Here is a 27,052-nt window from a genome sequence, read left to right as displayed (position 1 = left end):
GTGATCCACCTGCCTCAGCCTCCCAAAGTGCTGGCATTACAGGCATGAGCCACCATGCCTGGCCAGAGAACACTCATTTCATATAATTTCTAGAGTCACTGTTTTTCTCAGGGCTGGAAGGCATCTTAATGAGTACATAATCCAGTCTTGCAGGTTGATGAACGCCTCGACTCTGTCTTTGCCAGGTGCTTATCCAGCGTGTTCCAGATCATAGCCACCAAGGGGGAACTCTCTGGGCCAGCTGGCAGAAGTTCCCCTCACTCAACTGAAACCTGCCTCCACCTGAGGCCCAGAGCAAGTCTCCCTCAGCTTCTGGGCCTTCAGACATTTGGAGACAGTTATCACCTCTCCCTGCCCTCAGGTTTATCATGTCCAGGCTAAATGGATGATTTCTCACTTATAAACGTAAGTCATTTAATAATTACATTTCTTGATAATAAGATAAGGAGAAATTTAGGGTTTTTAAACAAAAACTTTTATTGGTATATGTCTGCTGTTACCCACAGGGGGCCCTTGTTTGCAAAGCTAGATATTGCTGGACCCACCAAGGTAGACATCTGAAAAATTTCTGCAAATGTGAAATGAATATTAAGGTACAGAGAGAATAACTGTATTTTGTAATATCTGTCATATAGCTGTGTGTTTTATCATATCTGCCTTTATATAAGATAAATATAAATATCATTGCAGCAATAGTTATAGTAGAAAATAATCTGGAGTCTACCTAAATGTCTATTCATAATGAGATAGTTAAATAAATTATGGTGTCTACTCAGCCATTAATAGTTGGTGTTTGGATTTAGGTGCAGTTGTGCCTGCCTGTAGTACTGGCTACTCAGGAGGCTGAGGTGGGAGGATCACTTGCACCCAGGAATTTAAGGTCAACTTAGGTAATATATCAAGACCTCCCTCTCAAAAAAGAGTCGATGCTTATAAAGTTATATAATAATATAGAAAATGCCTACAATATAATGGAATTATGTGAGAAAATCAATATACTTATTTAAAGGTACCATATGATATGGTCTGGCTCTGTGTCCCCACCCAAATTTCATGTTAAACTGCAATTGCCAGTGGGAAGTGGGAGGCAATTGAATCATAGGGGTGAATTTCCCCCTTGACTTTCTTGTGATAGAGTTCTCACAAGATCTGGTTGTTTGAAAGTATGTAATACCCTGCCCCTTCTCTCTCTCTCTCCTGATGGCCATATGAAGATGTGGTTGCTTCCTTTTCACCTTCCACCATGATTGTAAGTTTCCTGAGGCTTCCCCAGAAGCAAAAGCCTATACAGAACCATGAGCCAATTAAATCTCTTTTCTTTACAGATTACCCAGCCTCAGGCATGTCTATATAGTAGTTTAAGAATGGACTAATACACCATATGGTTACTATGTAAACAGCCATGTTTTACAACAGTCTAAAAGTAAATGCAATATGTTAAGTAAAATAAGCCTGACACAGAAAGACAAATATCTCATTCTCTCACTCATATATATAGGAGCTAAAAAAAATTGAACTCATGGAGATAGAAAGCAAAATGATGGTTACCAGACACTGGGAAGGGTAGTGGGGAGAGAGGATAAAGAGGAATTGGTTAATGGGCACAAAAATACAGTTAGATTAAAAAAAAAAAAAAGATCTAGTGCTCAGTAACCCAATAGGGCAGCTATAGTTTACAATAGCTTATTGTACATTTCAAAATAACTAAAGAGTAGAATTAGAATATTCCTAACACAAAGAAATGTTAAATGTTTTAGGTGATGGATATTCCAATTACCCTGCTTTGATTATTACATTTTGACACACTGGTACCAAATATTACATGTACCCCATAAGTATTTACAACTATTATGTATCCATAAAAATTAAAAATAAAAATATTTAAAAATAAATAAAAGTACAAAATGCTATCATTGGTGGTTTTACAGTAGTGAAGTTATAGATGATTTTATCTTCTATTTCATTTTCCAAAAAGTGGAAATATTTAAATAATAAAAAATTTAAATATTTCATATTTATTTCAACATTTCTTTCTGAGGTTTTGTACACACACATACCCAGATACACACACACACGCACATGCACACGCATGCACGCTCTCTCACACACACACACCTCCTTCTTTTTATTATTCATCTTCTTCACATTGGGTCAGTTTCTACAAAATGGGCATGAATTTTGGTGGGACCAGAAATGCTAAGAATAGTATTAAAGATAATTTGAGCAGAGGCAGAAGAACGCTGAATGCTTTCAGCACATAGTGATCACAGAATATCTTTGAGGTAAAAGAACCAAGAAGAGAAAAGTGACCCTCATGGGCAGATGAAACCACCCAGGGCTGCAAGACCTCATCTTCCCCTCACTGCATAGACAGATGTGCAGGCATGTGGGAAAGAGAGGGGGCATGAGTATGTGTGAACTCCACCCACACTGCTGTAACAGTCAATGTCTAGGCTCAACGTGTTTCTCTATTTCGGAATAATTCCGTCATGCCTTATACTGGCTGTGACACAATCGAAGGAATAACAAGGAGCAAGGCACCAGGACAAGCTAGTCTCTCTTTTCCATTTGCTCTCTGAGAGTGGCTGAGCTCCGTGCCAATAAACCAAAGCTTCCTCATTATTGTGTGATAGTAAACAAGAAGCCATCAGGCTTTCACTTCAAAATGCACCAATTCAATTTTGAGGGGAAGAAATTTGCTAGTGTTAGAGCCTAGGGCTACACGTGATTGCCATGAGGCTACAGTTTCTCCTCGGTGCACCATCTCTCTCTCTTTCTCTCTGGTAGTGTAAAATGAATTTTAGCTGGCATTTCAGCATGGCTCACAGCTTTGTCTTCTTGATTGAATGCCAAGCATGAACTAAGATATATCAGATGTTTTGTCTGCCTAGTGCCATGTTATGTGGGTGAAAATCTGTGCAGTTCTACTGGAGGAACAAAACAATAGGATTAGCACCAAGAGGGAAGCTTTAAGTAAATGATTAAACATTGGAAGGGAAAGAAAAAATGAATATTACCAGGAGGTAGGGGCTGAGGTCCTGTATGTATGTGCCTGCAGGGGTGTGCGGTGCCCTGGCATGTGTTTCCTGGAATAAAAAGGAATGATTGGCAAGTAAAAGCAGTGCACATATATTCAGGAATAATTGTGCTAATTTGAAAAGAACAACAGTATAAAAGCAAGACAAAGCAAATGAAATCCAATTGATGCCAAAGAGTAAGAAAGTTTATAATATACAATAAACCCTCAAATCACCTAAGAAAGAAATGGGCAGAGAATTATTGCCATTAATGAGATGGGAGCAATTCATAATGAGAACATGACCATCTGCAGCATGCCCTCCTCACATCTTGGAAGCCTCTAGGTTTCTGAACACTCATTCCTTTTTATTTTCTGAAACTTAATTGAGGAAAAGGAGGAAACTGTATCCTTGATATGAGTTGTACTTGCTGCTCCCTGGGATGGCTTTAGCTAGTAGAATTCCTGGGTTCCAGTGTGTGTGTGTGGTTTTGCCTTTGATTTGACTGGATGATAGATTATCCTAGTCTCTAAAGGAAACAATCAAGTTAGAGAGGTAACTGTGTCATAGTATGTACTTTAACATCTGAAAACAATGTCAATTTTTCTTTCTCATCACTTTCTTCATTTGGTCCTGCCTCGTTGTTGGACTCATTATTAAAAAAAGCCAGGTTTTCCATGCCCAGACACATTAACTATCAGGGACGTGTTCTTCTTCTCTAAGACAAATCTTGATTTTACTGCTTCCTGCTGAGCCTGACTGCTGGCATTGGTCCTAATCAATTGGAAAATAAATGGAGTTTCCCAGGTCTCGAGTCAACACTGAGCCCCTGTTTTCCTGATGCTGAGAGCTGCCAGACGGCCAATTGCCAAGAGACAATGCCAGAGCTCATGTTCCCTTATTTTCTCTCTACTTCCTTTTCCGTATCTCCTCTCCACCTCTGCTGTAATGCCTCTGGGCATTTTCTCAGTTCACTCTGTTTTCAAATCTTTCTTTATTACTCAGACTTCTGGGAATATTCTTGCTGTGTTTCATTGCTGTGTATTTTTTCTATAAAATACTTCTTAACTAGATGGTGTCACCTTGAACAAATGGAAGGGAATATATCTTACGTTTTCTTTTGTATCCATCCTGACTCTCCAACCCTTCAGTATCCCGACCCCAGAAGGGCTCAGGAAAATGCAAGATACTCATCATTGAGTGACTAAATGATTAAATTTCCTGAAGGATAATTCAGGTTTTTTCCCCCTCCAGAAATTCTCTTGATTTATTCTCTTACTCTTTATTATCTTATTTCATCAATGATTTCCTTTCTCAACTCTTATCTTCAACTTCTCTCTTCCTTTGGGGTCCTTGTTCTCAATCTAGAAACATGTTTATGTCTCTCATCTGAAACAAATGAATAAAGAAAAAACAAAACAAGCACAACCGTTCCCTTGACTCTGCATCCCATTGGTTTATTCAATGTTTGTTTCCTGTGCCTACTATGTGCCACTGTTCTGGGGGCTGCATGGAGGCAGAACAGTTGCTTCTCTCCTGGAGCTAGGGAGATGATTCAGATATATAAATATATCTGATATATATATATCTGTGTGTGTGTATATATATATATCTGTGTGTATACACACACACACACACATAAGAAAAGCTACAGCTAGAGCTTTGTTATTCAAGCCTAGGCCATTTGGAGTCTTGGTTAGAAGGCCTTCTACTGGCCCTTCCAGCAGGCTGATTTAGCTTTGACGACTGGGCATGGGCTGGATATTAGGCCTCCTGACCTCCTGCCTCCCATAAATCTACACCAAGGTCCCTCAGCAACCCCCTTCTCCTCCTTCCTCCCAAGCCTGCTTAGAAGAGTAGCCTGTAATTGCACTACCTTCTGTTTTACTAGCAGCAACCTGGCCCCAATGCCTACCACGTGACCTCTATGCTAGGGTCCATGGGGTTTGGTTCTTAAATACATGTCCTTGGGCCTTAGACATTATTACCCATTTCTCCACTGGGTTCCACCTTCTTTTATTCACCTCTATGTCCCTAGTTGCTCTTTCTGACATCAGCCATCTTCTCTTCTCACTTTATGTTTCCAAGAAGCAATCTCACCCATCCCCCATCTTTAATCACACCACCTCACTGATGAACCCCAAGTTGTCTTCAGATCTCCATTTCCCAATTCCCAAGGCCTAGCTTCATGGGTATGTGACTGGTGCAGTGGCACAGGACACCATGCTCAGAAGGGCCCCTCCCTGGGGATTTAATGCTCTGTGGTCACCATCTTGGAATTCTTTAAAGTTATCTTTGAAATTCGAATTGGTATCCTATAAGTCTATCAGTCTGCTCAGGCTGTCATAACTATGTACCACAGACTGGGTGGCTTAACCAGTAGAAATTTATTTTCTCACAATTCTGGAAATGAAGGCCAAAAGCAAGGTGCCAGCAGGGTAGGCTTCCTCTGAGGGCCATCAGGAAGGGCTCTGTTCTAGGCCTCTCTCCCTGCCTTGCAGATAGTCACCCCTATGCTGCCTCTTCACATTGGTGTCCTTCTGTAGCCACATGCCCCTTTGTGTCTCCCTGTGTGTTCTAGTCCCTTCTTATAACATCAATCAGATTAGATTAGGGCCCACCCATATGATCTCATTGAACCTAATCACCTTTTTAAAGGCCCAATTGCCAAATACAGTCACATTCTGAAGTACCAAGGCTTAGGACATAGGAATTTTGGGGGACACCATTCAGCCCATCGCAGTAATTGAAGTCAGATGAGGCAATGAAGTATGCACTTAGGGCTTAGAGTCATGGCTCTCTGTGGTCCTGCTTTCTGCCACCTTCCCAGGACACACTCTTAGGTGCCTCCCTGCCTCTTGGCCTTCTGGCCACCCAGCAATCCCTTCCTTCCACACTTAGAAGGCACATGGGTGCAGGTGCTGGGAGGACCAGGGCCCAGCCATCCTTGCCCGGGGATATCAGTGCCACTGCATGTTTGGATGTGATTTGGCAGGGGCAAGGCTTGCACTCACCCCAATCCAGGTATCCAGCATATCCTGGTTGATGTTGCAATTCCTTGGGATTTCCTGTAGTCCATGGACCTACGGAAGGCTGTGGGAAAGGAAAGTGATTCCCTACTTCCTAGCCCTGGGTCATTCAGCCTCTTTGAGAATCTGACTAAAGTTAGATAACCTCTAGCCTGGAAAGTTGACATACATAGACAGCCATGATTTTTATACATATTAAGGGAGTGATGAACTTCATAAAGCTACTCTGTGCACCTCTTGTGATTTGGTCCTGCTTACCTTTCCAGCCTCATGTCAACTCTGCTCTCACCATGCTGCAGCCCTCTTGAATTGGCATACCCATTCTCAGAATGCATTGTATCCTTCCATGCTTGTGTTTTTGCAAGTGCTCTTTCCTCTGTCTACCATATGCTTTTCTTCATTATCATTGTAACAAACTTCAAAATTAAAATTACATTCTATCTTCTTCGAGAATCCTATTTGTCATCTCCTACTTCCCACAACCTAAGTTAAACCAAGTGCTCCTCTAGGACCTCCATCAGTCTAAAAGATTTATAATACTAAGTTTTTATTATTTCCTTACCTTTGTCCTTTCTACACGATTGTGAGCATTTTGAGGACAAGGACTGTGTTTTAATCATTGCTATTTTCCTGATATCTAGGACAGAGCTGAGCACAGTCAATGTTTGCAAATATCTGGAAAGATCAAATGAATGTATTCCTGAAAGAACAACTGAAAGAGGAGAAGTATGAGCTTGTGGTGAGCTCATTTTGGAGCCAAACAGCGCTGGGTTTAAATCCTGGCTCTCTTGAAGACTAGTATTGTGACCTAAGGGAAATTACTCTAAAGCCTCCATTTTCTAATGTCAACTTATTGTCAACTTATATTGTCAACTTATATTGATGAACAACAGCTATAGCTACATATAACTCAGTCCTGTCACTAAATTTCTGTGAGTTATCTTGGAATGAAAAGACAAAAAAGATCTGTATTCTTGCAGATTAATTTATTAACAACAACAGTAAAAATATACTCATTGAATGTCTACTGGGTAGAAGACATTATGCTAGGACCTGTGGAGAAATGAAATGTAAATTAATATTTGGCCTATGGAGAAGTTAAGGTATACAGTATAGGCTAAATTTTAAAATAAAGTAGAAAGTATCAGGTGCCATAAGAGAGGTATCATGTTTTAGATTAAGAGTTCGTTTGTAGCTGAGACAATGAGGAAGGCTTTCTGGGAGAAGTGGTGTTTGAAATGAACCCTGAAGGAAAGGTCAAAAGATTTTTGCTGACAGTGGAGGAAGGAAGATGGGAATGAATGCAACCATGAGGAGGTGGAAATACCTAGGAGAGAAATGTGGGCTCCGCCTATTGTTATTGTTGTTTCACCAGATGCTGCAGTTTCATCTTCTGAAACTAAGGGTTAGTGACCTGCCTTTTTCACAAAGTACAATGTGCCCTGGTTTTCTGTCTGGAGCCATTGACACTCTGCCCAGAACAAGGCCACCTGATGGCAACAGCTAAGGCAGAAACTGGCCTGTTCATGCCGTAGCCCCTCAGAAGCAGCAGTTCTGTCATTCTGTCTCGCGATGCCCTGAAGACACTTGGCAGAGGTTCTACAGCAGGGGTGAGGAATCACATCCCTGTGAATAGGAATGTGCAACTGGAACTGGTGTGGACACTTGGGGAATGACTAACAAATCTTATCACAGATTGTCAAATTATGTTATTTAGAATCAAACTGCTTGCAAATGAGGCAGAAGATATACACACATGCTGTAAAGATGGTTTTCTCTAATGAGCAGTGATGATGAGCTTTTTTCCATATGTTTGTTGGCTACATAAATGTCTTCTTTTGAGAAGTATCTGTTCATATCCTTCGCCCACTTTTTGATGGGGTTGTTTCCTTCTTGTAAATTTGTTTAAGTTCCTTGTAGATTCTGGATATTAGATCTTCCTCAGATGGATAGATTGCAAACATTTTCTCCCATTCTGTAGGTTGCTTGTTCACTCCAAATGCCCATCAATGATAGACTGGATAAAGAAAATGTGGCACATATACAGCATAGAATACTATGCAGCCATAAAAAAGAATGAGTTTATGTCCTTTGCAGGGACATAGATGAAGCTGGAAACCATCATTCTCAGCAAACTAACACAGGAACAGAAAACCAAATGAGCATGTTCTCACTCACAAGTGGGACTTGAATAATGAGAACACGTGGACACAGGGAGGGGAACATCACACACCCGGGCTTGTTGGGGGGTGGGGGTCAAGGGGAGGAAGAGCATTAGGACAAATACCTAATGCAAGTGGGGCTTAAAACCTAGATGACGAGTTGATAAATGCAGCAAACCACCTTGGCACATGTATACCTATGCAACAAATCTGCACGTTCTGCACATGTATCCCAGAGCTTAAAGTAAGAAAAAAAAAAAAGATGTGTTCAAAATATTTCGTTTCACACATGGTAATGAAACTGAGCTTTAAAAAAAAAAAAAAAAAAAACAAATCAATGATGAGATGTCATTTCCAGGAATCCTTTTCTGGCACCATCAGGTTGAGTTCATCACACTGCCACCAGCCTGCATGGGTGCTGCATTTCCCCTGCTACCGTATAATGGTGGTTAAACTATGGTTCTGGGGCACCAGGCTTCCTGACCTTGAAGGCAAGCTCCTCTATTGACTAGCATATGACCTTGGGCAGTTCTTTTAGCCTTCCTAAGTTACAGTTTCTCATCAGTAAAATGGAAATGGTGGTAATACCTGCCTAATATGGCATATGGAGAGTAGTAAAAGAAATGACGAGTGCAGTAAAGAACATCTCAGTGCCTGCCACACAGCAAGTGCTTTCTCTCCAGATACCAGCGTGACTTCTTTCTGTCTCATCTCCTTTAGATCTTCACTCCGCTGTGAGGCCATCTTTGACCATCCCATTTAAAAATGCACCCCCTACATCCAAACATTATCCCATTATCTCCCTTCTTTTTTGTCCACCGCACTTCATCACTATCTCACATACTATGTATTTTAGTTATTTGTTATGTTTATGCCTGTCTCTTTAGTAGAACGCAAGCACCAAGCATCCATATTCCCAGATCAATGCCTGGCATGCAATATGGACTCAAGGGAGAAAGAGATGAGCCAGCCCTGCTATGCTGAAACTACTCCAGACCCAGTGCTAGCCCTTTGGGACCCCGTTTGAACGTTTGACTGCCCTTTGACACCTGGACCAGTGGGCAGGAAGTAAAACTAAAATCGAGGTAGTAATTTAAGTAGCACATTATGGGGGACTCTGACCTTACTGAACTTGAACTTAATGCTGCCGATTTTTCATAAACCTCGATTCATGCTACCCCACTCCCTCTCGCTCAGCTAATGAGCTCCTCCTGTTACCCAAAGTTCACCCGAGAGACCCACTGTAGTGCCCGGGATGGCAAAGAATTCTCTGACTCAGGCTCTGACCCGGACTCGGAGGGGCAAAGCGAGCAGGAAAGGGATCTGCAAAGCTCACCTCCTCTTGGCCAAGGCGGCCTCGCGCCGGGGAGGCGGCCCCAGCGCTGCAGCCCCGGCTCCAGCGCCCCGCGCCGCCTCCGCGGCGGTCGGGAGCGCGCATCTCCGCCGCTCCTCGGAGACAGGAGCTACTCGCCCGGCCCTGGGCGTGGGAGACGGCGGCGGCTGCGCTCGCGCACCTCGGAGGAGCCGGGAGCCGAAACCAGGGCCGAGCCCGCTGGCCGGGGCGAGCCAGCTGGTAACCACGGGCGGGACAGGGCACCCAGGGCCGAGCAAAGCCCGGGCGCTGGGTGCGGGGCGCGTGCAGCTTTGGTCAAGGCAGTAGGGCTTGCTTGGGTTTGGGGACAGTCTTTAGTTTGGAGGGGCTGGAGAATGGGGTGCGAGGAGGAGAACTGGGATGTGAGGACCCCCAGGGAAAGAGTGTGGACCCTGTGGAGAGCACCAAGTTTAAAACCTTTCCCGGCAACCCGCTGATATGCGTTTGGACGCCGCTGGGCGTCCGAAAAGCCTGGAAGCGGCGGCGCTCGCGGCTTGGGTGGGCTTCCTCCCCTCCGCTGGGCCCCAGCGGCAGAGGCACACCCTTTCCCGCAGGTGAGAAAACTTTCCTTGCTGCGGCCCTCCTGCCGCGTTGGTGCGCTGCGGCTGAGAGAGCCCCCCTGCACTGGGGAAATGTGCTGACTCCTGGCCCCGGGCTTGCACCCCATACATTGGGCAGGGTTCTCAGATGATCCCTGGCTTGACAGTTGTATTCATTTTATTTGAACTGGGGAGCCTGCTCTGCTCGCAGGTCATTTTACTGATTAGAGGAAAATAGGGGTTTCACACTTTCCCCGCCGCCCCACCCCGCAATCCCCCCACCCTCCCGCGCCCCGTGCCTTCCCATCCTTTGTGCAATTGAAGAAGGCAAAGAGCAGTCTCTGCCGAAACCTGTTTGGAGGCGTTGTGATTTCCACAGCATGTTAGATGGCGCAGAATCTCAGCCACTACTCTGCTTTTAGTTTGACAACAATGAAACACTCTGATGTTTTGAAAGCAAAGGAAGCTTGAATGAATGTGTCCAGGGAGACGAGAGAAGGGAACTCTCATGCGTAAATTAATTCTTACGAAAACCCCAAAAGTAAGTAGTGTTTTCAGTTTGCAGGTGGAGAAAATTAGATTGCGATATTAAATACGTTTTCCAAGGTGACTATCCCAGTTAAGTAATAGTGAGGAGTAGGGGTCTGGAAGCTAGGACTGTGAGTCTAGTGTCCTTTAGGTACATTGCATGGGATACATAGCCAAGAACAGGTGCTGGAGAGTGACATGGGCCTGCAAGGATAAGGTCAGGAAAGCCAGAGGCCACTGTGAGCTCGGGTACCCACAAGGAGTTTTGTTCTTATGAAGAAGACCATCCAGTGTTTATGGAAGAATAGATGATATTAACAGGTGATAGGAAAAGGAAGAGTTGCTTCCAGTCTGTATCTTTCTTTTCAAAATGGGAAGGCCAGCCTAAACCCTTTAAAGAGGGTCTCAAAGCCCCAAACTGGACTGGATGTTCAAAGCCCAAATGGCAGATGTCCTGGAGTAGTGAAAGCGATTATAGTCATCTTTGTGCAGGTATGAGAGATGAGAACGGACCCAGGAGGCTTTTCAAGAGGGAAACATTGAATCCTCAAAAGAGGGAAATATTGAATCCTGGCAAAGTTCTAGAACAAATTCTTTAAGATAGCTCAAAACAACCCAGGGAAGCATTTACAAAGACTTATGCCAAACCAACTCCCCTCCCTTTTCTAGCAATCTCCTGGGCTATAGATCAGGGTATGCTGTATCCATTGTCTTGAAATGGATCAGTTTAGTGAGTTGCAAACAGCAGTTTTTAAAACATGAAAACCAAAAGAAAGAAAGATAAGATATCAGAGTGTATTGCATGAGCAAGGGGAAGTATTGTTTTTGGAAGCACGCGCTGGTGATGCATGTGTCCTGTTCTGCGTTGCTGATCCTGCTGCCTCTGCGTGAGTGTTCATATCCATCGCTGGCTGCCCCCTTTCAGCCTTCTGAGCTAGGCCCACTCTGGTCACAGCGGGGGTCATCTTCTTTTACCTTGCAAATTATATGTCATCAACATATTCTGGAAAGGTGTTCCCTTCCTCCTCCCCGTTTCTGTTGGTCCCTAGATGCTGAAGTATTTTGTCAGTCAGAATTCATCTCTGAATTATTTATCTGTGAACTTTTTTTGATAGCCACAGTTCATAGATAACTTTTATCAAACATATTAAATTAGTCCAAATTGCGTAAAGAGAATATCACATCTGTCCTTTTTAGCTTTCAAGTGAAATGTTTTTGTTATTTGGAGTACAAAAAATACGGGAAAAACAATATTCTTATGATGTTTGTGTAATACATTTAAGGAACTGTTATTATACCAAGCTATGATATTTGGGAGATTACCAGATAATGCCTCAATGTGTCATTTTCTGTCTAGTCTTTTTTTTTTTTTTAATTTTTCTTATTTTGGCTTTTTTTCCTAAATGAAATATCAAGGTAGATATATGAGAACCTCTCCATAACTCTTGAACCCACTGGTTACTTCAAGAGTATGAGGGTTCATCATGCAAAGGAATATGAAGAAATGTTTAAATAAACAAAACGAAAAATAATGTAAGGGTTGAGCAAGGAGGCTTTGTTGAACAGATTTACTTCCTTCATCCCAAAGATAGTGATGGGGCCATCTGAGGGTGAGTTGAGCTGTCCATGTGCCTCTTGCATTTGGGGCTCACACAGCGGCCTAGGCGGCTGGATCACTCACTTTCCCAGAATTTGTTGGGCAAAGGATGTCTGATGATGATCTGGGAGCCAGGTTGGGGCCACATGGGAAGAAGAGGTGGCCTAAGGGCGAGGACATCTGGCAGCAGAAGTAGGAATGAGCAGCCAGCTGAAGGAAGGTGAGTATTACTAATGCACCCATGTGAGGTATGAAGATAGATAATTCAGTCCTGTCCTCCTGCTTTGATCTTGGAGTGATTTGAAACTGGCCAGCACTTGAGTGGATGTGGAGAAATAGAAAAGAAGTTTACCTTCCCCTAACCCCAGCAGGAGACCAGCATGCAGCAGGACATTGCTGAAATAGGGCAGATTCATGTTATAATGGGTCAGTTTCTTTTGTTTCCAAAGATTAGATATTTTAATTCTTTTAGGTTTTTATATTTCTTATTTATTTATTTATTCATTTAAGACAAAGTCTCTTTCTGTCTGTTGCCCAGGCTGGAGTGCAGTGGCATGATCACAGCTCACTGCAGCCTCAACCTCCTGGGCTTAAGTGATCCTCCTATCTCAGTCTCTCAGAGAGCTGGAACTACAGACACACACCACCATGCCCAGCTAATTTAAAAAGTTTTTTTTTTTTTTTTTTTTTTTTTTGTAGAGATGTGGTTTTGCTATGTTGCCCAGGCTGGTCTTGCATTCCTGGGCTCATATCCTTGCCTCCACATCCCAAAGTGCTGGTATTAAAAGTGTGAGCCGCTGTGACTGGCCTCTTTTGGGACTTTGAAGTTGTTGCATGAGCAGAAACATCATGGGATCTACTCAAGTATTTGTCTGAGGGCAGGGAAGATGAATCCTTGAATATATTTTAAGGAGCAACAGAAAACCAAAATACAATTGACATTTGAGTAGGCCCCACAAGTTGTGCTAGCTCAGAGTAGGTAATATATGCTTGGGTTAAAATTAAGTAGAATAGCAATCTGTGTTTATTGTTACATTTACTTTTGACAAAGGAAGACTTAGAGGCAGAAGCAGTTAGAAAAGGAAAAAAAATGTTTACTTCCCCAGAGTGCAAGGGAGTCAGACTTTATAAGACTGGCCCATCAAATAAAATCACAGTAAATACTTGAAAGAAAATATTCCTCCAAATCACCAAAGTTCTCCATGTACATTAGTCTGTTTTTCATGACTGAAAACAATTTTCTCACACAGTTACCATATTCCTAAAAGTTGTGACTTGTTTTCAGACATCAGCATAGCAAACAATCAAGGGAAAAATGGTTTCTTTAAGGGAGTGAGATGTGTTTGAAATTTTATTTTGGAGACCAACTTTCAGGCAGGGTGATCATGTTATTTTTGCTTCATGTCAGGGTACAAAGTGATTTTTTCTTGACTGCAGTGTGAGAAATACTTAGTACTATTGGAGAAGAGGAAAGTATGCATTTTCCTTGCAAACATGATTCTGCAGTCCTTTATAGTATTGTTGAGATGTGAGGTAAAAAAGCAGTTGAGAATATCTCTATGAGATGCTAAAATTATGTATGTTAAAATCTGAGTTTAATTGTTGCTCATGTTTCTGTTATTAAGACCTGTGTAATTTTTGCCTCACTAGAGAACATTAGTAGAATTTCATAACCCTTCAAGTGAAAATAGTTTGTAAGCTTCAAATAATTCTCCTGCAAGGTGCATTTTGTTTTCTTCTTGCATGTCCTTGGTAATAGCAAAAACAACAATCACTGGAAGGCAGAGCAGGCTGAGGGAGGGGCTTCTGAAGGATTAGTTTGGAAGTTGCCTGGTTGAACAAGAGAGAAAAATTAGGAGCTGAGTGAGGGAATGTGCTTATAAACGTTTTCTATCTTTCTACAAACCTTTGTATAGATTATTTCAGGAAATATAATTCTGTCTTGTGTGGGGAAAAAAAGAAAGAAGAGAGAGAAAGAAACAAAATTAAGATCTACTATATCATATAAAACCTACGTCATATTCCTACCAGTGTGATATGGTTTGGCTGTGTCCCCACCTAAATCTCATCTTGAACTGAATTCCCACAATCCCCATGTGTTGTAGGAGGGACCCACTGGAAGGTAATTGGATCAGGGGGCGGGTTACCTCCATGCTGTTCTCATGGTACTGAGCTTTCAAGAGATCTGATGGTTTCAGAAGAGGCTTTCCCTGTCTCCACTCTGACTTCTCCTTGCTGCCACCATATAAAGAAGGAAGTGTTTGCTTCCTCTTTTGCCATGATTGTAGGTTTCCTGAGGCCTCCCTAGCCCTGCGGAACTGTGAATCAATTAAACCTCTTTCCTTTGTAAATTACTCAGTCTCATGTATGTCTTTATTAGCAGCATGAGAATGGACTAACACAGTAAATTGGTACTGAGGTCATGGGGAGCTGCTTTTAAAGATACCAGAAAATGTGGAAGCGACTTTGGAACTGGGTAATGGGCAGAGGTTGGAACAGTTTGGAAGGCTCAGAAGACAGGAAAATGTTGGCAAGTTCGGACTTTCCTGGAGATGTAGAGGGCTCGGAAGAAGACAGGAAAATGTGGGAAAGTTTGGAACTTCCTAGAGACTTGCGGAATGGCTTTGACCAAAATACTGATAGTGATATGGACAATGAAGTCCAGGCTGAGGTGGTCTCAGATAGAGATGAGGAATTTGTTGGGAAGTGGAGCAAAGGTGACTCTTGCTATGGTTTAGCAGAGAGACTGGTGACATTTTACCCCTGCCCTAGTGATCTGTGGATCATCAGAGAGATGATTTAGGGTATCTGGTAGAAGAAATTCCTAAGCAGCAAAGTGTTCAAGAGGTGACAGAGCATAGAAGTTTTGGAAAATGTGCAACCTGACAATGTTGCAGAAAATGTTGTAGAAAAGAAAAACCCATTTTCTGGGGAGAAATTCAAGCCAGCCGGTTGCAGAAATTTGCATAAGTAACAAGGAGCCAAATGTTAATTGCCAAAACAATGGGCAAAATGTCTCCAGGGCATGTCAGAGACCTTTCCAAGCAGCTCTTCCCATCACAGACCTGGAGGCCTAGGAAGAAAAAATGGCTTTGTGGGCTGGTTCAGGGACCCCCTGCTGTGTGCAGTCTAGAGACTTGGTGCCCTGCATCCTAGCCATTCCAGCCATGGCTAAAAGGGGCCAAGGAATAGCTCAGGCTGTAGCTTCAAAGGGTTTAAGTCCCAAGCCTTGGCAGCTTCCATTTGGTGTTGAGCCTATGGGTACACAGAGGTCAAGAATTGAGCTCTGGGAACCTCCACCTAGATTTCAGAGTATTTATAGAAATGCCTGGATGTCCAGCCAGAAGTATGCTGCAGGGGCAGAGCCCTCATGGAGAACCTCTGTTAGGGCAACATAGAAGGGTAATGCGGAGTCAGAGCCCTCACATGAGTCTCCAATGGGGCACTGCCTAGTGGAGGTCTGAGAAGAGGGCCACTGTCCTCCAGTCACCAGAATGGTGGATCCACTGACAGCTTGCACCATGCACCTGGAAAAGCCACAGACACTCAATGCCAGCTGTGAAGGCAGCCAGGAGGGGGGCTGTACCCTACAAAGCCACAGAGGTGAAGCTGCCCAAGGCTGTGGGAGCCCACCTCTTGCATCAGCATGACCTGAATGTGAGATATGGAGTCAAAGGAGAATATTTCAGAGTTTTAAGATTTAATTACTACTTTATTGGATTTCAGACTTGCATGGGGCCTGTAGATGTGAGACATAGAGTCAAAAGAGATTATTTCAGAGCTTTAAGATTTAATTACTGCTTTACTGGATTTCAGACTTGCATGGGGCCTGTAGCCTCTTTGTTTTGGCCAATTTCTCCCATTTAGAACAGGTGTATTTACCCAATGCCTGTACCCCCATGGTATCTAGGAATTAACTAACTTGTTTTGTATTTTATAGGCTGATAGGTAGAGGGACTTGCCTTGTCTCGGGTGAGACTTTGGACTTGAACTTTTGAGTTAATGCTGGAATGAGTTAAGACTTTGGGGAACTGTTGAGAAGGCATGATTATGTTTTGAAATGTGAGGACATGAGATTTGGGAGGGGCCAAGAGTGTAATGATATGGTTATGCTTTGTGTCTCCACCCATCTCATCTTGAACTGTAGTGCTCATAATCCCCATGTGTCGTGGGAGGGACCTGGTGGGAGGTAATTGAGTCATGGGGGCAGTTATCCCCATGCTGTTTCCCTGATAGTGAGTTCTCATAAGAGCTGATGGTTTTATAAGGGGCTTTCCCCTTTTTGCTCACACTTCTCCTTGCTGCCGCCATGTGAAGAAGGATGTGTTGGCTTCCCTTTCCACCATGACTGTAAGTTTCCTGAGGCCTCCTTAGCCATATTGAACTAATGTGAATCAATTTATCTTCTTTTGTTTATAAATTACCCAGTCTCAGGTATGTCTTTATTAGCAGTATGAGAATGGACTAAATCTTCCACTGAATTAGCCCAATAGGAGAGGAGAGTTAATCCTTATTTCTAGGATTCTGAAGCAGAGGCCAAAGGTGGCAGGAGCAAACATTTATTTGGTTCTTACAGTTTACTCTGTAACATATCTGCACTTATTTAATATAAAATATAATCCTCCAGGTCCTGTATTATTGATGCTCCAGGAAGATTAACCAGGTATGCCTTGAGACTCTGGGGACTATTTGGGACCCTTAGACCTAGGCAAGCTGAAGGACACTACATTCTTGCCCTCACTTTATAAAGCCCCTCTTTTCTGGCCAGGCCCCTCCCTGAAAGATGAGGAGGCTATGGTGTGCCTTGAGCCTGCACTGCCCTTGCACCCCAAGCTCTGGTTTGCTTGTAATTGATTGTACTGAGGTGGCAGTGGGTGCAGTAGGTGGAGAAACTACAAGAGCTACACATCCTAGTTTAAGACCCCAGGCCTCAGAAGATAAGATGTCATTAGAAAGTTCAGCTTTTCTACTGCTCTGTCTTAAGCTCTTAAATAAACCACTGCTCTAGCTTACATTTCCATTTCTGCGGAACACAGCTGGAAATACCTGGTACCGAGAGATGACAACACGCTAGGAGCCCTCGCTCTCCGCGACTCCTCAGCCTTGGAGTCCACTTTGGCGGTGCTTGAGGAGCCCTTCAGCTCTCCCAGGGCACTGTGGGAACCCCTCTCTGGGCTGGCTGAGGCCAGAGCCAGCTCCCTCTGCTTTTGGGGAGGTGTGGCAGGAGAGGCGTGGGCAGGAACTGGGGCTGCGCCTGCAGCGCCCACAGCGCTCCCCAGCCAGCGTGAGTTCTGGGTGGGCGTGGGCTTGGCAGGCCCAGCACTCGGAGCAGCCAGCCAGGGGCACCAGCCCCCGGCAGTTAGGGGCTTGGCACCTGGGCCAGCAGTTGCAGAGGGTGTGCCAGGTTCCCCAGCAGTGCCAGCACGCTGGAATTCTCCCCGGCCTCAGCTGCCTCTGTGCGGGGCAGGGCTTGGGACCTGCAGCCAGCAATGCTGGAGCTTCCTCCCCTCCGACGTGGGCTCCTGAGCCTCCCGAGCCTCCCTGACAAGCACCGTCCCCTGCGCCTCCCCACTAGGTCCATGGACCGCCCAAGGGCTGAGGAGTGTGGGCGCACAGCTTGGGACTGGCAGGCAATTTTGCCTGCAAGCCCAGGTGCCAGATCCACTAGGTGAAGCCAGCTGGGCTCCTAGGTCTAGTAGGGACTTGGAGAACCTTTATGTCTAGCTAAGGGGTTGTAAATACACCAATCAGTACTCTGTATCTAGCTAACCTAGTGGGGACTTGGAGAACTTTGCTAGCACTATGTCTAGCTAAAGGATTGTAAACGCACCAATCAGCACTCTGTGTCTAGCTCAGGGATTGTAAATGCACCAATCAGCACTCTGTCAAAATGGACCAATCAGCTCTCCATAAAATGGACCAATCAGCACGATGTGGGTGGGATCAGCTAAGGGAATGAAAGAAGGCTGCTGGAGCCAGCAGTGGCAACCCTCTTGGGTCCCCTTCCACACTGTGGAAGCTTTGTTCTTTTGCTCTTTGCAATAAATCTTGTTGCTGCTCACTCTTTGGGTCCATGCCGCCTTTGTGAGCCCTAACACTCACCGGGAAGGTCTGCAGCTTCACTCCTGAAGCAGCAAGACCATGAACCCACCAGAAGGAAGAAACTCTGAACGTGTCTGAACATCAGAAGGGACAAACTCCAGACACACAGTCTTTAAGAACTATAACACTCACCATGAGGGTCCATGGCTTCATTCTTGAAGTCAGTGAGACCAAGAACCCACCAATTCCGGACACAGTACCTCTCCTTTTCACTCGTTTGCTAAAAGAATAATTCAGCTCAGGACCGTAATAAATAGTGTGTGATATGGTGTGTGCTGCTTGGAGACAGATACTATGAGCCAAAAATACAAAATAGTCTTGTTTGGCAAGTCATCCTCACAGTGATTTAAGACACGGTCAGTCTCTCTTATTCTTATTGTGCCAAGTGTTTCAAAAACTCCACTAATTAGAATTTAAAGAGTGGTTGATTCCCTGGTATTCTTAAAATGGTCTAATTTGAAAGTTTAAAATCTTTAAAGTTTTAATTCACTTAGCCAGGCTGTTTTAGAATAGCAGCTATATAAAACAGTATGACTCAGTGAGAGGCCAAGTCTAGTCTTTGGGGAGTCTGATGTATACTTTCTTGCTGCTAAAATGAGAGACTCAGATAATCCAGGTAATGGGATTTGAGAGAAGAGAGAGATCCTCATGTGGTGAAATAGTTGGAGAGATCTCTTTGGAGGAGGTAATATCTGATCTCTACCCACAAGGGTAGACAGGAATCTGGAGAGGAGAAAGAGGAAGTCCAGCTTGCAGGTGGAACTGAATGGGCAAAAGCTCAGAGGACCATCTTTAAGGGTTTCCCCACCCCAGGTTCCTGTACCATCATGAGCTCTCCCTTTTTTAATGACCCTGTTGTTTTTACTGTCTATGTCTTCAGGCTTTTTTGTTGCCCCTTAACCCGTGTGTGTGTGTGTGTGTGTGTCAGGGTGGGTGTGACACAGTGTTTAGAATATCCTTGTTGATCTGAATGGACTCATAATAATTTTAACATGTTCAAAACTAGTGCTCTTTCTCCAGGAAGGGCATATTTATGAGAACTTAGTGGACGTGTTTGCTGAAGATGGCATGAAGTGGAATAGATTAATGACATTTTGTAAATGTTTTCTTTTCAAAAATGTATTTATTTTTTAGTTATAGTAAGAGTGATTGGTATAAAGTTAGTCATTTTTAATGGACTTCCCAGGACAGTTTAATTAGTGCACCAAAGAGAACATTCCACATCCATGGATTTAGCCAATTGTGGATGGAAAATATTTAAACAAGAAAAGGATAGTTAACTAGATTTGAACAACAACAAAAAAAAGGATACTGAACATGCACAGACATTTTTTTCATTGTAATTTATTCCCTAAATCATACAGGATAGCAAATATTTACATAGCATTTATATTGTATTAGGTATTATAAGTAATCTAGAGATTAAAGTATACTGGAGGCTGTGCATAAGTTCTATGCAAATACTACACCGTTTTATACTGGGGACTTGAGAATCTCTGGATTTTGGTATTTGAGAGGTCCTGGAACCAAGCCTGCACAGATGCTAAGGAATGACTGAATATATGTATACACAGTAAATAATGGTAGTGACACTGGACATGCTGGATATGGGCAGCCAAGATGAACTTGAATAAGGTGTCGGTGGAGCTGTCAGATGCAGCTGATGAGGCTGCAAAGGCAGAGATCCAAATCTGCATTGAAGTCAATAAGGCCCTGATGAAGGCCCTGGAATTGGCAAGCCTGTCCCCGAGACCTATGTGCTCTGGAGCCACCTCCACAAATGACCTGCCCCCACCCCTCACCCTTCCTTAAAGATGAAGAAGCCTGAAAAAAAAAAAAAAAAGGTATACACACAGGCTGGGCACAGTGGCTTACACCTGTAATTCTAGCACTTCAGGAGGCCAGGGGTGGGCGGATGACTTAAGGCCAGGAGTTTGAGACCAGCCTGGCCAATATGGTGAAACCCCGTCTCTCCTAAAAATACAAAAATTAGGTGTGGTAGTGCACGTCTGTAATCCCAGCTGCTCGGGAGGCTGAAGCATGAGAATGGCTTGAACACAGGAGGCAGAGGTTGCATTGAGCCGAGATCGCGCTACTGTAGTCCAGCCTGTGTGAGGAGCAAAACTCTGTCTCAAAAAAAAAAAAAAAGTATATATAGACACACACACACAATGTGTATGTTCACATGCGTGTGCTTTCACATGCATGTGAACACGCATACACACCCATAATACAAATAGATACAGACCACTGAGTTTGTGATACAAGTGAAAAGCAACTTGATAATTTTGTTAAGTTACAGAATCACAGATCTGGAAGGATTTTCACTACATCCCTTTCAGTTCTTTTCCTTTGTTTATAAAGGGGGTGAATATTTCAGCCATAATAGGTAACTCTCATGTGAATGTAGTAGACAGAGGCAGTGTCATGCGAACCCCCATGGAAGTGTCTGCTTGCTGTGAAAATATCGATGTCAAACTGCTAGCCCTCCTGTCTTGCAGAGGACTGCCTTTATTGTGAAATTATATCTTCTCTACCTGGATGGTGTTTAAGATAACTGTCTACAAAATGATAATTATTAACAATAGTTCTTTTTAAATTTTTTCCTTACTTTGCAAAATAAAAATGCTGGCAAGTCTGTATTCCAGGTCCATGAAAACTGGCTGGTCTCTAGAAAACATTCCCCAGAGACTGGATGGAACCAGTTTAATGAAATTAAGGTGCTTCCTTTTTGTTGTTGGGAAGCTGCTAATTTTAAATGTTATCCATGAGAAGGGCCTGAAAGCTTTGGAATGATAATTTGTAGTGGACTTCTCCTGAAATGAATTGGGGTAATGACAGGTACGACAGAAGGTAAAGCTTATAAAAAGGAGAATTTGACCAGGTGCGGTGGCTCATGCCTGTTAGGTTGGTGCAAAAGTAATTGTGAATTTTGCCATTAAAAGTATTTGCAAAAACCACGATTATGTTTGCACCAACCCAATACTTGCTGTCTTTAAGAATCTGGCTATTCTAGGTACCTCATATATGTAGAATCATGCAATATTTGTCCCTTTGTAACTGACTTATTTCATTTAGCATAATGTTTTCAAGGTTCATCAAAGTTGTGGCATGTTTCAGAACTTCATTGCTTTTTAAGGCTTAATATTGCATTGTATATACAACATTTGGTTTGTGATTCATCTGTGATTGGACACTTGGGTTGTTTTGACCTTTTGGCTATTGTAAATAATACTATTATGAACATAGGTGTGCATAAATATCTGTTGAAGTCTCTGCTTTCAGTTCTTTTGTGTATATATCCAGAACTAGAATTGCTGTATCATATGGTTATTCCATGTTTAAATTTTTGAGAAACTGCTATACTGTCTTCCACAGTGACTGTACCTTTTTACCTTCCTACCAGCAGTGCACAAGGGTTCCAGTTTCTCTATACCCTCACCAACACTTATTTTCTGATTTTTGATAATTACCATGTTAATAGGGTGTGAAATGGTATCTCATTATGAAGATTTCTTTTTGATAGTTGGTTCTTTGACTTGACACTAGTAATTTAAAGCATGCTTTCCCTAACAGTTTAGAGATAGAGCAATAATCAAGTAGTCATGGGAACTCAGAAAGCCTAACTCTAATAAAAGTGACTGACTTGGTATTCTACTGGTGCCCTCAACTAGGCTAGAATTTTTTGAAGGACAGACCAAGAAAAGCAAGGTCTAGAAAAGGCTGGAGTTAAGCCTATGCCTTTCCTGTGATTGGGGAAGCCAGCTCCACCATGATAGCATGTTGTGGTGGCAACAGGACATTGACATTGGAATACAGGACGGCAGTCTAACACATAGACACACGTAGTGGGGTGGAGCATTACGGTTCTGTTTTGTCATGTTATTACAACTCCCTTGTCCTGATTCTACTTTCACCAGCTAATCTACTGATCTTAAATTTTATTTCCCAGACCATGTAAAACATGTGCTGTGGTCAGCGTGAAAATTGTTTTCCTTATTCAACAAATGGATATGCTCATTATAAATCATTCTGCTATGCTTGGTTAGCATGACTGAGTCCATAAGGGCTTTCTCATCTCTGGAAGACTGAAAATTCAGTTCCCTGAATCTGTAGAGCCAGGGGCAGAGGTGCAGTCGTATCTCAGGGCCATGCCTCTTCTCTTCTCTGGAAATTTTCTCCAGATGGAGACTTTACAGCTTCTTTCCTGGGTGTGTAACATGAACTTCTTCTTGATGTCCAGCTGAAGTCTATTAGAATGGGACTAACCTGTGGAGTACTACAGAGCCAGGAAACACTCACTTTAAAAATTACTTCTGGCTGGGTACAGTGGCTCATGCCTGTAATCCCAGCACTTTGGGAGGCAGAGGCAGGCGGATCACCTCAGGTCAGGCGTTTGAGACTAGCCTTGCCAACATGGTGAACCCTTTCTTTACTAAAAGCACAAAATCTAGCCAGGCATGGTGGTGCATACCTCTAATCCCAGCTACTAGGGAGGCTGAGGCAGGAGAATCGCTTGAACCCAGGAGGCGGAGGTTGCAGTGAGCTGAGATTACACCACTGCACTTAAGCCTGGGTGACAGAGGGAGACTCCATCTCAAAAACACAAAAACAACAAAAAAAAACTTCCTAGCCTGTTTACTACCATATAGGTGCCCAGGCATAACAGGAAGAGGTAGATTTATGAATACAAACTGCTTGTCCCCTTTGAGACACCAGCTGGTGAAAGAAGGGTGCCTACTTCTTAATTAAGCAATCTTTATTTCAGATGGTGACTACATATCTATCAGTGTAAAATATTAAGTCCCATTTCTGTTTTTGGAAGTTGTTCTTCTGTTGGCATTGATTTTTATGTTAAGATGGAAGAAGTCTTCAGGCTTGGGAACACTTTTTGTTCGCTGCCTTGCTGCTGGAAACAAGTTGCTGACGTGCACAGGAGAAGCAGGGATAGGCAGGAAATAGATGTATCCTGAATTCTCTGTTAGCTGTCAGTCACCATTTCTTGAGGACTGCTGGGTAATTGAGTACTTTCTAGGAAACACTAGAGAATGGCATAAAACTTGGCAGTGTAGAGAAATTTGGGAAGTACGTCCATTTGAAAAGGAAGAGCCCAGCATGCGTACGTTTGTGTGTGTGTGTGTGTACGTGCGTGTAACACCTCTAGACTTAATTGAGTGGCCAGAGCATCAGACTTCAAAAGAGTCACACTTGAGTCAAAATAGTAGTAAGGAGAAGACTACAAAGTCCTGGAAGCACGATCTTTTTTATTTAATTGGAGGAAAGAAAAATCCGCGCCCCATGAAAGACACCACTGACTTAAAATGGCTTCACAGAAAAAGAATCAGCAGACCTGGGAATTAAGTAGGAAGTGCCAGTAGAAGGTGGTGGTTTACGCAGACTCTATAAAAAGGAGAAGTAAACTGGAGAATAGCACCATGTTACTATTTTTAAAGCACTGCCCTGGGAGGACAATGTGGCAGCTTTGATTGAGAGGGTCAAGCATGATCCCTTGCTGGGAGGTGCTGCCTTGTAGAGATGCTTTAAGAAGATCCAGCTGGCTCAGAGTGTGATTCATAATGTTGAAGTCTCTCATTTTCTATGTGACCCTACCCACTTAGACATGGGTAAGCTGGGTGCACCATTGTTCTGTGCAAGGAGGAGATTAAGCTTCTAAAGTTGCAGTTCTGAAGTTCCCACCTTGGGCTCATCAGCTGCCAAAGTGCAGCGTGGCTGAGCTTTATCTTTGGTTTCTCAAGTCTCTTTGCTGGAAGAGAGAGAGGGTTATGAGTCACAAGGGTGACTTCTCTATGTTGTGTGGGGGACAGTCATTCCTGGAAGTAAGAGGAAGAAGGATAAGAAGAGGTAACTAACAAGACCTTCCTGGCCTGGGCCAGAACAGAGGTTGGTGGTCCTGGGTGGCATGCCTACTTTTGGAGTTTGAGGATTGAAGAGGAAGGTAAGAGAGTCATTGCAGTTGGGAATTTTGATCATCTGACTGGCCATTAGGTCTTCCCCAGTACAAACTGGTCAGCATAGGTCTTTGGATTTGTGGCATTGGCTGGCAGTTTCTTGGAATGCCTTAGTAGCTGCGCTGTCAGTTGTGTGCATGTTTGTGTGGGGGCATGCTCATTTTTCAGGGTTTCTGGCACCTTTTGGCTTTCTTCTTAATGTGCTAGTCCTGTGCCTAGGTTAGTAGTTACTTGAAAAACTCATCTGCCGATGTTTACCCCTTAACATGGAAAAAAAGTGTCTAACTCCAAAGAAGCAGCCCTCTTACCGTGCATACCATCGTAATCCACCAAGGATATTGACACAAAGCCATTTATTCATAGAATAATGGCTTTTTTATTAGAATAGAATTTATTCATAGAACTTCTTTGGGAAGTTCTATGTCTGAGTACATCTCCTCAAATTCAGGGAGGTGGAGAGAATTGCTTGGTCCATTTTTAAGAAGGTAGAGAGGGCTGGGCGTGGTAACTCACGCCTATAATTCCAGCACTTTGGGAGGCCTAGGCAGGCAGATCACCTGAGGTCAGGAGTTTGTAGACCAGCCTGGCCAACATGGCAAAACCCTGTCTCTACCAAAAACACAAAAATTAGCTGGATCTGGTGGTATGTGCCTGTAGTCCCAATTTCTTGGGAGGCTGAGGCAGGAGAATCACTTGAACTCAGGAGGCAGAGGTTGCAGTGAGCAGAGATCGCACCACTGCACTCCAGCCTGGGTGACAGAGGGAGACTCCCCTCAAAATAAAAGAAGGAAAAGAGGCCAGGTGTGGTGGCTCATGCATGTAATCCCAGAACTTTGGGAGGCCAAAGCAGGAGGATTGTTTCAGCCAGGAGGTCAATGCTGCAGTGAATTGTACCATTGCACTGCCCCTTGGGCAATAGAGTAAGACCTTGTCTCAAAAAAAGAGGGACGAGGAGGAAAAGAGAGTGCCCAGGAGTGGTTTAGGAACCTGGGTTGGAGCGGGGAAAGATTGGATAGTCCGAAAAAGGGATGAAAGTGCTGGGAATGTGGGCTGGAGAAGAGGTGATGGTTTAGTGAGAGGTGTCTGGGCCTGCTCACCATGCTTTCTCTGTTTGGGTTTGTGATCTCCCCTCTTCCCCGACAATGGGCTGGCCTGGGCCACACCACCCTGTGCACACCTGGAAAAGGTAAGCTTCTTTTCAGGGCTAGCTTTGGGGTGCAGTCCTAATCTTCATTTTTGCTTTTGTTGGCAATGATGCTTTCAGCTGTTCAAAAGAGCAATTTAGTCTCTGGGATGTGGAAGCTTGTTTAGGATGTGTTCCCTGTCAAAGAAGTTATTTTCCATGACTCTAATATTATAAAGAAATCTGACATTAAGAAAATCTCAGTGCGGGGAGGGTGGTTCTCAGGAGTGATAGCCACACAGACAGCAGCTGCCCGTGGAGCTGCCACTTCCTGCTGTTGTGTTCAAGAGAGAGCAGCTGCTGGCCTGTCAGCACCCCAGGGAGTGAGGCTCAGTGCCAGGCTGCCTCCCTTACTGCTTGGATGGCCCAGATCATGCACACTGTGGTGGAATAGCAGACTCTGGGGGCTGCTGCTTGGACATGCTGGCAGTTCCCAGCTTATGTTTCAGCAAAGCTTGGAGAGTCACTGCGGGCTTGGTAATGGGGATGACACAGAACACTTCCCTAGCACTGCCTTATGTTTGTTGTTGGTCCTTGTGCATCTGATGGCCTAAGCTGGTTAATTTGAGACTTGCATGAAAAAATAATGCCTCGTGGACTTTTTCAAGGGCACTAGGTGACTGCTTTAAAGAAGAGGTCAGAGGTTCTGTCCTCCAAAGCTATCTTTGGGATTCAAGAAGTGAGAGGAAAGAGCCAGTGGAGACAAATGCCCCTCCTTTTGTTTGAAGGCTACTCAGGCAACTGGTGGCTGCTTGGGGAGAGCTGGTGTCACATTTCATTCTGCAGAATGAGAACCTTCTGTAGGTTGGCTCTGTTATTCAGTCATTCTTGTCTGTCAGTGTTGGTCAGAACTTCACTCCTCTCTGGAGTTTTGCAAATGTAACTTACATTACCCTTTGGTAATGCCCTTTAGTAATCAATCTCTAAATAGTTCATTTAGATGAAAGGGGATAGTGTAAGGGGGAGAAAAAGAAGGCATATCTCTGTTACAGGGTGGGTGGTTGATATTCCTTACAGTTAACTCTTACACGGACATATTTTATTGACTAGTTCCTGACCGGCCCTATGAGGGTGATGTTACTGCTGCTTTCTGACTGGTCCTGTGGACCCTGGCAGCCACAGATGAGGGTCCCCACTGTGTGCTGACTTTGAGAACTGTGTGGCCGTGGGAGAACAGCTGTTGGTTCTGTGGTGTCCTGAATACACACCCTCCATCTTTATTTTCTTCATTCCTTTAAGTACTTTTCACTGTTTTTCTGTTCCAGATGAAGTTTAGTGCCTCCCTCCGCTCTGCTGTTACAGTAGCTGTAATGTTGATTTCTACTAAAAATGATATGATCAAACCAGACTTCATCTTATTTTCCTTAATAAAGAAAAACAGGAGAGAAATATTATTTTATTTTTGAGTTGGTAGAACAGCATGAATCCCAGGATGTAAATGTTGATCATTTTAACTTTCAAATGATCTAAACACCTTTAAGTAATTTTTGGTCATAGTTTTATTTATTTGTCTAGGCACCGTGGCTCACAGCTGTAATCCCAACACTCTGGAGG

At 43.6% G+C, this 27,052-nt stretch overlaps 1 protein-coding gene across 4 annotated transcripts in view; it reads left to right on the top strand.

The window, feature by feature from the left end:
- The first annotated feature begins 9,609 nt into the window (after positions 1 to 9,609).
- The window catches only part of MRAP2 (melanocortin 2 receptor accessory protein 2), a 50,324-nt gene continuing 32,881 nt past the window's right edge, over positions 9,610 to 27,052 (top strand). The window contains exons 1-2 of one of the 4 annotated variants that reach the window (XM_023205162.3): positions 9,674 to 9,781; positions 23,965 to 24,208. The gene's annotated coding sequence lies outside the window, so the exon portion shown is untranslated. Of the gene's footprint in view, positions 9,782 to 10,026; positions 10,135 to 23,964; positions 24,209 to 27,052 lie in introns of those variants that run through there. The other 3 variants (XM_023205161.3, XM_023205164.3, XM_023205163.2) reach the window with 3 other exon arrangements.

This window comes from Piliocolobus tephrosceles, chromosome 5, assembly GCF_002776525.5.
Source record: "Piliocolobus tephrosceles isolate RC106 chromosome 5, ASM277652v3, whole genome shotgun sequence".
Lineage (NCBI taxonomy): Eukaryota > Metazoa > Chordata > Mammalia > Primates > Cercopithecidae > Piliocolobus > Piliocolobus tephrosceles.
This window is presented reverse-complemented; position numbering and strand designations above follow the sequence as displayed.